The sequence below is a fragment of the Budorcas taxicolor genome, chromosome 3 (assembly GCF_023091745.1).
Source record: "Budorcas taxicolor isolate Tak-1 chromosome 3, Takin1.1, whole genome shotgun sequence".
Classification (NCBI taxonomy): Eukaryota; Metazoa; Chordata; class Mammalia; order Artiodactyla; family Bovidae; genus Budorcas; species Budorcas taxicolor.
In genome coordinates this window covers 49,270,694-49,283,321 of record NC_068912.1, presented here as the reverse complement: position 1 = coordinate 49,283,321, position 12,628 = coordinate 49,270,694, and positions in this window count along the sequence as shown.

Genomic DNA, 12,628 nt, shown 5'->3' with positions numbered 1-12,628 from the left:
AAGTCACCAATTTTCTCCTGCTTTTGCGTTGCATTCTTGTATGCTTTAGCGACCTTCACTTTCACTTTAGTGACATTCCCTCTCACTTTTCTCTATTCTCTACGCCCTAGATTTGTCACCAACTCCTACTACTAAAACATTATTGCATCAGTATCTGTGTGGCATGTCTAGGGGGGTCAATACATCCTTGTAAATGAATTGGTTAAATAGCTCTGAGTGCTCTCCACCTCTGCCCAAGTAATATATATCTCTCTGTAGGTGCTGTGCTTGCTATTGCTGCTCAGGCAAGAGAGGTATTAGCATTGTTGAATAATTTGGTCCAAGAAGGCAGGGGAGATGCAGCATAGAGATGGCTAATGGGGAGGTGACTGGGATTACACCAGAAGCTGGGAGTCCCCTCACATGTACGTACTCACCCAGGTTTCCCACTAAGAATCTGCCTGTTCCACTTCAGTTCAGTTCCGTCACTCAGCCGCGTCTGACTCTTTGCGACCCCATGGATTGTAGCACGCCAGGCTTCCCTGTCCATCACCAACTCCCAGAGTTTGCTCAGACTCATGTCCAGTTGAGTTGGTGATGCCATCCAAGCACTGTGAAAAAGTGATGGGCCAGAGCACACACTAGGGTCTTTTATGACCTTAGGATTAAATTTGACATGAACCATAGGACTGTAGAAAAAAAAAAGATGGCCTGGGTTTAAATCTTGGATTTGTTAGTTATTTCTTTCTGAGCATAGGCAAGCCACTTCGTTTCTCAAAGTTTCAGTAATTCCATTTTTCAAAGAAGAAATAGGATCAGGTGTCCTACATGGCTAGTTCTACTCCTTTGGCTCTCATTTTCTAGAATTCTGTCTCACTGGGGTCCTGCCTAACATAAATCTGTTTTTGAGCTTGATTTTAGCACAAGGCTACTCTACCTGGCAAGATGGAAGGAGAGACTTACATAAATGTGGGAAAAGTTTGTAGGAGAAAATGAAACCTACAGTTCACTCAGAAAACTTTCAAATGAACTTTTAAAGGAAAAGAAGTCTGCACTCTTATTCGGTCACTGGATGGTGTTATTCACGAGTAACTTACATATGGTAAGGAAGAATACACTTTAGCAGTTTAGACAAAGATATGTCCACTATGGATTATTAATCCTTAAGAGATTGACTAGGTATTCATAATAAATGCAGATTTAAGAGGAAAAACAATGTGCCCAGTGTCACAGATGCAGTGGCCACATGTTTATATGTTTTGATGTAGGAACCAGTTTTGTTCACTTCTCTATTCCTAACACCTAACAGCACAAAGTAAATATTCAATGGGCATAATAGTCCTCACTCTCCAGTGGAATTTCCTTCATGTCACCAGATTAAAAAGAGAGACAAAACCACAACCACATTTTAATGCTGCTATTGTCCCCTAAATTGTTGGAGAACTAGTTTTCATTATTTTCAGCAGATTCAATGGAAGTTGTCTTTCCTTTGGAGTTAGCAACTGAAGTCTCTGGCTCTCCCAGGCCTGGCAGTGCCTCTGAGTTCAGACTTATTTGGCCTTACCAGCAGTCTTCATGGGCGGCTTCCACGTACAAAAGCAGTGGACATAGCAGGGGCAGATGCTCAAGCTGCAGGTCAGGGTGGGATTCAAGTTCCAGCTCTGTCGCTCATAACCGTGTAATTTTTGCAAGGCACTAACCTCTCTAAGCCCAGTTTCCTCATCTGTAAAAAGGGGAAGGCTCTATTACCTACCTCATAGAGTAATTGTAAAGATTAATTTTGAGAGCAAATTAAAGTACACAGTGACTGGCACACAAAAGCTAAAAGCACAGAAAGTGTTGGCTTAAAGAACTGACAGTCATGGGTAGGAAGAAGAACTCTCTATATCTTTAATGCTTTCAGGGTCTACACAGAACATTATTGTTATTATTATATTTTTAGATTTCTTTTTAATATTATAGCTACCCTAAGTATTATCATCATGCAACCTAACTGTCCATCGATGAATGAATAGATAAAGAAGTAATGGCATACACACACACACACATACACAGCCTGAAAAATTAAGAAATCCTTCCATTTGCAACAACATGGATGGAAATTGACGGCATTGTGCCAAGAGAGGTAAGTCTGACAAAGACAAATAAAATATTATCTCAAACTCACAGAATCATGGAAAGAGAGATCAGACTCTTGTGGTTACCAGACGTGGAGAGTGGAGGGGGAATTGGAGGAAAGTGGTCATAAGGTGCAAACTTCCAATTGTAAGACAGCTAAGTACTAAGGATGTACTGTACAACATGATGACTACAGCGAACACTGCTGTGAGATACTTAGGAAAGAGTTCTCATCACAAGGAGAAACTTTTTTCTCCTTCCTTTCTTTTTATTGAATCTATATGGGGAGATAATGGTGATTGCAGCCATGAAATTAAAAGACACTTACTCCTTGGAAGGAAAGTTATCACCAACCTAGACAGCATATTAAAAAGCAGAGACATTACTTTGCCAACAAAGGTCCGTCTAGTCAAGGCTGTGGTTTTTCCAGTGGTCATGTATGGATGTGAGAGTTGGGCTGTGAAGAAAGCTGAGTGCCGAAGAATTGATGCTTTTGAACTGTGTTGGAGAAGACTCTTGGGAGTCCCTTGGACTGCAAGGAGATCCAACCAGTCCATTCTAAAGGAAATCAGCCCTGGGTATTCTTTGGAAGGAACGATGCTAAAGCTGAAACTCCAATATTTTGGCCACCTCATGCGAAGAGTTGACTCATTGGAAAAGACCCTGATGCTGGGAGGGATTGGGGGCAGGAGGAGAAGGGGATGACAGAAGATGAGATGGCTGAATGGCATCGCTGACTTGATGGACATGAGTTTGAGTAAACTCTGGGAGTTGGTGATGGACAGGGAGGCCTGGCGTGCTGCGATTCATGGGGTCCAAAGAGTTGGACAAGACTGAGCGACTGAACTGAACTGAATGTTAGCTGAATCTATGATGGTAATCATTTTACAATATATGTAAATCTAACCATCATGCTGAATACCTTAAACTTATATAGTTATGTATGTCAATAATTTCTCAACAAAACTGGAAAAATGTTATCATCATCATATTTTTGTACATCAAGCCTTTCCATGAACTTTATCAGGAGACTAATTGAACCAGAGAATAGGTATCCACTCAATCTGAGAAATCAGTAATTTGTTTTTCAGATGGCCTTTTAGAAACCACCATCACATTACTGGAATACTTACAAAGTTTGGGGGGAAAAAAAAAAACAAGTAAAAAAGCGTATGCAGTAAAGAAAGGCAGAAAAAAGAAAAAATATAATAAAAAGCCTTAATTCTTTAAAAGTCATCTCATACATTTACATTTGTAAACAGTAGCATAGTCTTTATGAAATAATGCTTTAAAACTTTGAGGATATACATATAATTTCTTCAAAGCCTTGGCAAGAAATGAAACATAAATAAGTTCTTGATACTAATATAAATATTTTAAAAATCTTTCTAATGAATCTAAACACTACACTTCCTTGTATTTTCGCAGTCTCCTCCATCAAATGATTACTGTTGTTTTCTTTAGATCCCAAAGTCACTTGGAATTTATGTACTGGTGATCAGAGAGTAAATTCCAAGTTTCCTGACTAAATTATTTAGGAATATATTAAATCACTGCACCCAGACAGACAGAAATGTTGTAGAAATAAGCTAGCTTTACCTCAAGTTATAGTAAATGAGGTGCTCAGAGAACAGTGAGTTCCCCAAAGAAATCTTCAGCAGGCTAGCTGTCATGTTCACGAACAAGAGAGGAAAATGTGAGCTGAATGCTAGGGGAGGTTTTGGTCAAACTTATATTGAAAATAGAAAGGTAAGTCTATCTCATTAAGCCCCATTGCTTGTTGAATCAAATACACATCTCACTATCTCACTTTCTCTTGAGAGTTTTGGGGTGTGGGAAATGGCCAGATAGCCTCACGTGTTGAGACACTGGAGCCTGAAGTCATAATAACCTGGGGTGGAGCGAGGCATCCCAGCTGCTCCGAGATGTCTGCAGAGGGTTTTCCAGTGACCAGATGGCTTCTCTGAAGTTTCCACACACGTGCAACTTCCTGTGTCCTTTGGAGCAGACCCAAGGGTCCCCTTCATTCTCTGGAATTCCAAATCTCCTCCTCCTTGTAACAGTTATGTTCTCAGAAGCATGACCCACTTTTTTCTCCTGAGTCTAGGGGCTGGACAGGGGAAGCAAAACAAAACAAAGCTAGAAATCTAAGCAAGTAAAGTGGCCCCTCTATTATTTTTGTCTATGTTGGCATCATCCTGACTTGTCTCTCTCAAATGTGTGATTATTTTTTTTAAAACTTTCCCAAACCAGACAACAACTGTTGGTTCAGAGTATATGGCCCAAATACCCATCAGTAATACACTGAACTCTCCGGGGCATGTTCCCCACAGTGGAGCACTTTACTGGGGTTGGAAGGAACAGTTCCCACTAGTGAATCGCTGTGGTTACTCTCAAACATGGGAGTGAGTGAAGGCAGACAGACGCTAAAGGGGAACTCGATATGCTACCTTTTACAGAAAACATAGAAAACCAATCAGTTTGGGATTGCCCTTCAGAAAGGAAGTCTACCTGGGTCTTCTGGGTAGTTAGTGATAACCTGGTTTTCTTTGTTCAAAATGCTGGTTACACAACTATGTTCTTTGTAAAAATTCAGCAACCGGTACGTTGATAATATGCACCCTTTTTATATGCTTTATTTAATTGAAAAGCAAGCTCTAAAAAAAATGATATATGGAAAGTGAATCTGAATTCTTTGGCCAAATTCTTTTCTGCATCCAGTCCAATATCCCCCACTTGAGCTTTCACCCTTTCTACATTTACAACTTATATGGGGAGACAGCCCTCTAGGGCTTCTTAGGTGGCTCAGTGGTAAAGAATCAGCCTTCCAGTGCAGGAGATGCAAGAGACATGAGCTTGATCACTGGGTGAGGAAGATTCCGTGGAGAAGGAAATGGCAACCCACTCCAGTATTCTTTCCTGGAAAACCCCATAGACAGAGGAGCCTGGTGGGCTACAGTCCCAAGGGGCTGCAAAGATTCAAACACAGCTGAGTGACTGAGCACACCCAAGCCCCTCAAGACTTTTCAAAATTTTCCATGATGACATCTATGGCAAACACAATCAAGTGTTCATGATTCTTAGAGGCCTAATGATTTATAGCTTTCTTTATCAGGAATTTTGGGCACCATTGACAGACAAATTATTATGAACTTTGTTATGAGGTTATGTTACGTGGTTATGAACCTTTACAGGTACTCTTGCTGGGGTCATGTGGGCTATCAGCTAAACTACGTTTGTTCACAAAGATTTCAGGAAAGCACGGGTTCTTTTAGGCAAGATGGCAGTGGTGATTACCAGCGGGCATGGGTTTTATATACTTTACTTAGTGATCTGAAATTTCTTATAGTCACCTAATCTTATAGGGTGGCTGAGAAAACTCAGACGCAAGGGACACAGGCCACAAAAATGCCTCTTGAGCACTGAAGTGTTAGCAGTTCTTTAAGCATTCTATTGTTCTTTATTTTTATACTGATTGGTTGATGATGAAAGTTTTCCCATGGATTTTTAATAAGAATGCAAATAAATTAATTGAATCACCTAGATATTTTCAATGAAAGAACAAAACTGGTTTAATTGGTTTGTCTTATGATAGTAATGATGTGGGAATATGGATATATTTTGAACTTATCAGAAGGAATATCATGAGGTGGTGGAGTCATAAAATATGTTAAAATGAAGTTACTTGTGTATTTTTTCTTCATTAAAAATTACATTTAAAAGGAAAATTGAACCCATGTTTTCATTTATTAATATTAAAAGTTATTTAAATATAATTTGAGACACTATTTGGCATCCAAGAAACTTAAAGCTGGAAAGAATTGCTGTGGTTGGTTAGTTGCTAAGTCATGCTCAACTCTTTTGCAACCCCATGGACCATAGTCTGGCAGGCTCCCCTGTCCAGGGGATTTCCCAGGCAAGAAAACTAGAGTAGGTTGCCATTTTCTTCTCCAGGGGGGATTTTCTTGACCCAGGGATTGAACCCACATCTCCTGCATTGGCAGGTGGGTTCTCTACCCCTGAGCCACCAGGGAAACCCAAAGTTGGAAAGAATGCCTTCTCAAAATTCTTTCAAATAAGAAACTATATTTTGCTATTCATGTGGGGTGATCACTGTGATGTCAGGAACTCTCAGTACCCCCCAACACTGACGATCCGTTACCACTTACTGATTCCCCCCTTTGCTAAGAAGCATGTGCTGCTGTGATTGATTAGAGTGATACAGGAATCTTTTGTTATAACATTTGAATTTTGTCTTCAGTTCCTGAAATAGCTTCAAAATTACAAGCATGAAATTGATATGTTGTTCATAACAAACTCCTTTCAACCACATCTGAGTTTATGTTAATGGGATGGATTTTGGAAAGACCGTAGACAATCACAGAATAAGAACTGGTTTCTAAGAGAACCGACCACACAACTAGAGGGTTCGAATATTCAGTTCCTCCCCTCCCTCTTGTGGGGAGGAGAGAGGGGCTGGAGGTTGACTTAATTGCCAATGACTAATAATTTAATCAATTGGACCTTGGAATGAAGCCTCCATAAAAACCCAAGAGGGTGTAGTTTGGAGAGTTTCCTGTCCATAGAGACGCTGGGAGGGTAGGGCACCCGGAGAGGGCTTGGAAGCTTCCTGCCTCCTTCCCACACCTTGCCCTATGCATCTCTTCCATCTGGCTGTTCTGGAGTTACATCCCTTTATTGTTTAGTAGCTAAGTCATGTCCAGCTCTTGTGACTCCATGGACTGTAGCCTGCCAGGCTACTCTCCATAGGATTCTTCAGGCAAAAATACTGGAGTGGGCTGCCATCTCCTTCTCCAGGGATCTTCCTGACCAAGGGATCAAAGCCGGGTCTCCTGCATTTCAGGCAGATTCTTTACCTACTGAGCTACAGGAGAAGACTATATTCTTTTATAGTACACTGTTAATACAGTAGGTAAATTGTTTTCCTGAGTTCTGTGAACAGCTCTAGGATATGACTGAACCCAAAGAGGGGGCCATGGGAACCTCCAGTCTATAGCCAGTGGTCAGAAGCACAGTGTGAGAAAATGGAAAAAAGATATATATTGGTTTCTGTCCTGGGTTCCTGGCACAGAGTTCCTAAAACCCTTTGGATTTCTTAAGCGAGAAAAACATTAGGAACCGCTTTTGATCCCATATTTGGTCTTTGATCCCAGTTCCTAACACAGAGTTCTTAAATCCCTTGGAATTTCCTGGGTGAGAGGAACATCTTTTTTCAAATGAGATGATTCTTGGTGGGCTTCTGGATGGGGGCTGGTCACCAGAAAGACAAACTGATGATTGGAAGCTTGGAATTTTCAGCTCTAGCCCCCATTCTCCAGAGAGGGGAGAGAGACCAAAAGTAGAGTTAATAATCAAGCATGCCTATGGGATTAGGCTTCCATAAAAATCCCAAGTGTACAAGTGTTGGAGAGCTTCTGTGGTGAACACACAGAGGTGCCGGGAGAGTGGGGTGCCCAGAGAAGATATGGAAGTCCCACAGCCTTTCCCACATAACTTGTTCTATGAACATTCCATCTGAATGTTCATCTGTACCCTTTATGGATGTATCCTTTCCCAATAAACTGGTAAACAGTAAGTAAACTGTTTTTCTGAGTTCTGAGCCACTCTAGCAAATTACTTGAACCCAAAGAGGGGTCATGGGAGCCTCTGATTTATAGCCTATTGGTCACAAGCACAGGTAACAATCTGGACTTGCAACTGGCATTTGAAGTGGGGGACTGAACCCTTCACGTGTGTAATCTAATGCTATCTCTAGGTAGAGAGTGTCAGAATTGAATAAATTGTAGAGGACACCCGATTGATGCCTTAAAATCTCTTGGTATGGAAGAAAAACTCACACACATTTGGTGACCAGAGGGGAAGTGCTCTGAGTGTCAGAAGTGAAGTACTGAAAGCAGAGTGTTGAGAGGAGAAACATAGGGGGTTTTCTCCTTTATGAAGCACAAAGAGCCCCTTTATGGGGTCAGAATGAGGAGCACGAGAGCATAACTTTTACAGGAAGGCCAGGACTTACAGCCCCTAACGGTGATTTTTCTAAAACAACAAACTGTCACAGTCAAACCTTCCTTTAAGCATAGATGAAGTCATCTGATGAGGATGTGGGGCGTGTGGGAGTGAGAGAAGGGGCAAGATGGTAAGAGACCCAGCTGTCTAGGGGTGGGCGAAGTTCTCCTTCATCTGGACCCTTAGCTTTGGCAATTTCTCTCCCTCGACCCTAGCCCAGAGCTCTTCTTATTTCTCCAAAGTTCCTTGGATCCAAAGTAGAGCTGAGGCCCAAAGTAGAGCTGTAGGACCAAGGCTTTTGCACCAAAGGCTGAGATACTCTAGACACCAACCTTTTAGTTCTGTGTGACTACGCCTCACGTAGGTTTGGTCTTCTCCAAAGACCGGCAATTCATTGAACACTGAAAGCACTTCACAATTTGTTCATGTTTGTACCATTGAATGTGAACGTTTTCATGCAAAATGAAATAATCACCAGGGTGCTTGCCTACTATCCAGTACGGACTGCTGAAAACTGGTGCTGTGTTATTCAGCCAGAACCGAAGGGTTGTCTACATTAAACACCAGAAAATTGGGGTCATCTGCTGAAGGGTCTGCCTTAGCCATATCTGATACACAAGATCATTTTTCTATCCCCCTCCCCAAGGCTCTCCTCCAGCCACAGGAAATGGCCTTGGATAAGCTGCTGACCCAAGGTCATGTATGTAGTCTGTTCACCAACCTCGGACATGACCTAGCTCAAGATGATGGGTTCACCCAGGAGTTTCAACTAAAAATATCTAGAGGACTAGTTAACATCAGGAGTAAAACCCAGAAGGGCACATTCAGAAGCAGATGAAGCTGGGACCATGCAGGGTTCATGGTCTTGGCATCCAAAGTTAAGGGGAGTAGAGGGGCGGGGGAGGTGAGCCAGGAGACAAAAATAAGACTGAACAGAGGACGAGAACATGGTGGAAGGTAGAAGAGCAGAAGAAGAGTAGCTGAGAATATTTCATAAATATTCTGTTTCTTTTTCAGGGCTACCGTGCACTTCTCATAATAAAATTCTCTTCTTTTGATTTGACCTGGATAAATATCTATGTCTTGTACCCCAAACTGGAAAAGTCAGAGTAGATGTCCAGCTCTCTCCCCCACCTTTCCTTTCTTCCTGTGACTGGCATGAGCGGGGGCAGGTAAGGCCAGAGATGAGGATCTGAGATTATTCTTTAATGGAGACTCATGCTGATAGGGTTTGCTAACTCATCAGTGACCCTACAAATCTTCCAAGCCTCACACTGATTCCATCCCTGAATTATAGGGCTCAATAATTACACTTCACTCTCCTTATCTCTGGTTCTCTTAGCAGTTTGTACACAGGGTTCCCCTTCCTACTAAGAAAGGACTAATGGGCACTTCTAAGTGGTTGCTTCCCATGTTTTTCTCTCCCTGGGATTTTTAAGAAAGGAGAGGAGGGAATTCCTCAAGAAGGTGTTTTGGATTTTCAGGCTACAGGAGACAGAATCTAGACAAGGCTCATCACCCCGTGACACAGACTAGTCTCTGATCTGTATATCAAGCTATCGGACATTATTAAAAAAAATAAAATAAAAGGTTCAGGTAGCAGCTGTGAACTGTAGGGCAGTTTCAGCTCACCTGGTGCTTACTGATCAGAGTGTTATCCATGAGGGAGAGTCCCAGCTGAATGGGTATAAATTCTGCCCGTGCAGGGGGAGTGGAGTGCCACACCTGCTGAGGGCAGGACTCTGTTGCTACTGACACGTCCCCGTGGGATCGGCATACTTCTGTCTTCAAGGTGGGGTTTTGCTGGACAATCGAGTGATTTACGGAAATTTTTTTTCGTTTAGAAGTTCACTGAAAGTTGATTTCTTCAGTTAGTTGCCCTTAGGATGAGTCCTCTAATTGTAAACTTGCATTATGAAATGAAATTAAAACAAGCCAGGCTATTCTAACTCTGCTTTTTTAAAATGTTTTCCTCCTTGCATTTGAAGCAACTGACCCAGGAAATCATGTTTTCTTAAAATGTTGTCGCTCATTCCTTTTAATCTTACGGAAAATCAGACTTACAGGCTCACCCCTTAGTGTTCTCAACCTTCAAAAGCCATTGGAATCCAGGCTGTGGGCTGATAGAGTAACCGGTGTTTTCCCTCTCCAGCGTGGAGGGGACCTGACAGTTCTGGGACGCCAGATCAGAGAGAACAATCCAGAAACTCCTAGCTCACAGCCCGGGGCAGGTGCCTGCAGGCGCCCTGACTCATCTCCTTCAGCCTCACTTCGGATTTGCTTAGGAGCCTTCAAGTCCGAGGGCAGCGCAGCATAGGGCTGGGACTCAGACCTGAAAAAAGGGTTCCAGCACTCTCCCTGCCAAGCATGAAACAAAGGCCCATTTGTAGAGTTTCTCTTTAGTCACAGTGCTCTTCCGGAATAATTTGCTTCATGAAAAGGGTGGGCAGGAATCCTAAGTTGCAGCTCCCATCCCCCCACCCCCATCTCCTAGCTCTTCTTTTATCTCCCGGTAATTCCCATCAGAGGAATGTCCCCAGTTTACCACAGAATAAAACCCCCTTCAGCAAAAAGTGTCCAAACAATCCTCACAAATGAAAGCTCAGACTGGCACCGAGGCATTCAGCATTCCTTGCCTGGTGGGAACCGGGGGCCTTAGCGCAATGGCCCCAGGGATGAATTAGCGTTGCTAGGCAACCATCTCTAACCCCAGCCCAGGACCAGAAAGAGGAGAAAAACCACGGCTGCTCGTTTCCCATTTCTGCTCGTTACCAGTCCTGGGTTTGTCTGATCAGATGGCTTACATAACGATGTCCTTGGGCTTGCTCTGGCCCTAATGGTTTCTTGGTGATAGAGCAGCCAAGATCCGCGGTGGCCTTAAAGCAGGCGGGTACACTTCCTGCAGCCCAGTGAGCTGTTGAGGGCTGCAGCGCAGTCCCATGGCCCACCATATAATATAGTATCACCTTTAAGCCACAGCACCCAGTAAGACGATATTAGCTCTGCTTTACAGATAATACATCCCAAGAGGTGAAGCGACTGGGCTAAGATCACACAGAACCAGCTGCTCAGTCTGGGATGTGGGGCCCATTCCTCCCTGTCCATTGCAGGGGATGGACTTCAGCCCCACTGCCGGGGAGGGACAGACTGTGTTTATTAACAGACTAAATATTTGCCGATTGAAAAATCCTGTTGAGTTTCTTACCAGCCAGTCATGATTTGATTATCTTTCTGGCCACAGGGGTTTAATATTTATCCATAGTTATGCTCACTGAGTGTATATGGAACAAGTTGAGGCTCCCCTGCTTCACATGGAAGAGATGAAGTCAGGTCTCCACGGTGGGTGAGGAGAGAATTACCCTCTCACCTCCTCTCAACACACCCTCCCCAATCCACCAGGCAACAATAATCCGTGGGCACTGTATCTCGTGTTTCAGCGCCTCTTTGTCTGCCTGAAACGTGGTCCTCATCATCTGGGACTCTTGTCAGTGAAGCCTTCACGATTCTTCTGGGTAGAAGACTAAAACTCCCTCTGATCCTCGCCTCGCTGTTCTCCAAACACTCTGGGTGTTGTGGTGGGTGCTACAATACATCACCCCAGTCCCTTGAATCCCAGGGCTTGTTGCCCCATCTACTGGATGAGCTGTCAGTAGACCCTGTCCAGCTCCCCAGGGGTTGCCCCAGCTGCCCAAGTCATGCCCCTTTCTGGTGGCCAGATGGTTGATCAGTGCAGATTGTGAAGTGATCTCCGCCTAACCCTGAAGGGCCTTTTAGTGCCAGAGCTCCCGTGGGTCGCTGACACCATCTCCAGGCACGCATTGCCACTGGACCTCTCCTCTGCCCACTCTGCTTCCTCTCCTGCCCTTCCACAGATTAGACTCCAGGGGCACCCTTCACGCTCAGCTCTGTCTCAGAGTCTGCTGAGGGGTGGGGTGGGGATGAACAGCTGCCAAATTTTCCCTTAGATGTTCTCTGTACAGGAGTGTCTTGCCCTTTCTTTTTCTTTTTTTTTGTTTTTCTTTGTATGTCTTCAGTCATATCACATTGTCCTGCTACTGCTAAGTCACTTCAGTCGTGTCCAACTCTACGCGACCCCATAGACGGCAGCCCACCAGGCTCCCCCGTCCCTGGGATTCTCCAGGCAAGAACACTGGAGTGGGTTGCCGTTTCCTTCTCCATCGCCTTCTATCCCTAAGGGGAAGGCAAATGCCAGGGACTTAGGGTGAGGAACTACAATTCTGCAGCAGGGGCTCCTGGCTGCCTTGAAGGCCTACCTGGGGTGACAGACCAGAGTGCGCTACTGAACTTTATTTCTATAAAGACCAAAAGTTAAGGGCTGAATCAGAGTTAGAGAGGGAAAGGCTTAGTTCCACTCCCTGACCAAATTCCTTTCTCCCATTTTTTTAAGAAGAGATTTCCTTGCTCAACCCCCGCATCTCTCTCTCCTCCACCCCACCAGTCTTGCTGGAAGCTGTTGCGGGATTCTGGCCCTCTTCCCCTCTTCCTT